A 1,861-nucleotide genomic window follows, 5' to 3' on the forward strand; every position below is an offset into this window, starting at 1 on the left:
GAAGACTATAACATTAATAAACCCACTGGCGTTTTTATAATCTAAAAACCTTCTACTAAGGGATATTTTGAGTTTGGATCTGAAAGAAGATATCCCCACTCCTTTATCCCATCATATATGGAGCTCACAAACTATGCCCCTTATTTCACCTTGTTTTCCATTTCAGAACATTTATTTTAGAATGCCCAATTAAAAATGAAAAAAAAAATGAAGATGCAAGTAATTATTTCTGTTTATAAAAATGTGAGTTAGAATGGTTCATTCATTTAAGAAGCCAGTTGTAAGGTTAAAAATTTAATTCATTTATTTAATAATTTTCACCAGACACCACAGGACTGAAGACCTTCTCTTAGCTCCAAACCTGTATCCAGGACAATTTTTTCTTGGTCCCAGTTTCAGCCATTATGGAGTAAAACTCTATCTCCAGTGATTGTGTCACTTAGCATAAAGACTCCCAACAATAACAGCAAAAAGAAGTAAAATAAAACAAGAATTCAGCATGCTAATAACGATCATAGGTATGGAGATATATCATACTTTCCAGACTTGATAACTGTAACACTGTTCAAGTTACTATGTTTTTAGAATACAAAATCACCTTTGTGAAAACTTAGCTGCCATAAAAACAAGAAAAAAAATGATATTCACTTTAACAGGAACTGTCAACAAATAAATTATTGTCAGTTAAATGTATAAACTGGATCACCCATTTTGTAACTTTATGTCTTCCAAGCATCCTGGTACAGAAAATTGAGGTTATAATGCTTAAAAAGCATGACAAACATGAAAACTTTGATCCTGTGGTAGCTGTCACATGTGCCACATTTGTGACATTTGAATGTATATGCCACAAACAAAAAGAATTAGACACACACATGTCCACATGCATACACACCCACTTACATACTGCTGCTGCTGCTGCTAAGTCGCTTCAGTCATGTCCGACTCTATGTGACCCCATAGACAGCAGCCCACCAGGCTTCCCCATCCTTGGGATTCTCCAGGCAAGAACACTGGAGTGGGTTGCCATTTCCTTCTCCAATGCATGAAAGTGAAAAGTGAAAGTGAAGACACTCAGTCATGCCCGACTCTTAGCGACCCCATGGACTGCAGCCTACAAGGCTCCTTTGTCCATGGGGTTTTCCAGGCAAGAGTACTGGAGTGGGGTGCCATCGCCTTCTCCGACTTACACACAGGCACACACATATATACATATACACATATAAACACAAAAATAAACAGAAACATGAACATATATACATATACACATACATATCTACATACTTACACACATAAACACCCACTTATACACATGCACAGCTCCTTACATAACACGCACACCTACTTACATAAGCTTTCCTGGTTACTCAGACAGTAAAGAATCCGCCTACAATGCTGGAGACCAGGGTTTGATCCCTGGGTCGCAAAGATACCCTGGAGAAGGTAATGGCAACCCACTCCATTATTCATGGCTGGAGAATTCCATGGACAGAGGAGCCTGGCCTAGTCCATGAGGTCACAAAGAGTCGGACAAGACTGAGTGATTAACGCTTTCACACCTACTTACATATACACATACCTATGCATTCATACACATATTACACACACATACCCAACCACACATACACAAACACTGCAAGGTGTGTATACTTATGTTCAAAAATTAATTTTTAAAATTAGTGTTTTGAAAATATGAATGCATCCCGATAAATGCTGCATTAAAACCAAGTAAAATATGTAGATGTTCATTTGGACAACAGAACCTTTACCATAGGAAATGTCCTTGAAAATATTTTGATTATTAAGAGCCATGAGTAAAAAAGTGCCTATAATATAAAGCTCAAATATTCTAATTTGTAAA

The sequence above is a fragment of the Budorcas taxicolor genome, chromosome 8 (genome assembly GCF_023091745.1).
Source record: "Budorcas taxicolor isolate Tak-1 chromosome 8, Takin1.1, whole genome shotgun sequence".
NCBI lineage: Eukaryota > Metazoa > Chordata > Mammalia > Artiodactyla > Bovidae > Budorcas > Budorcas taxicolor.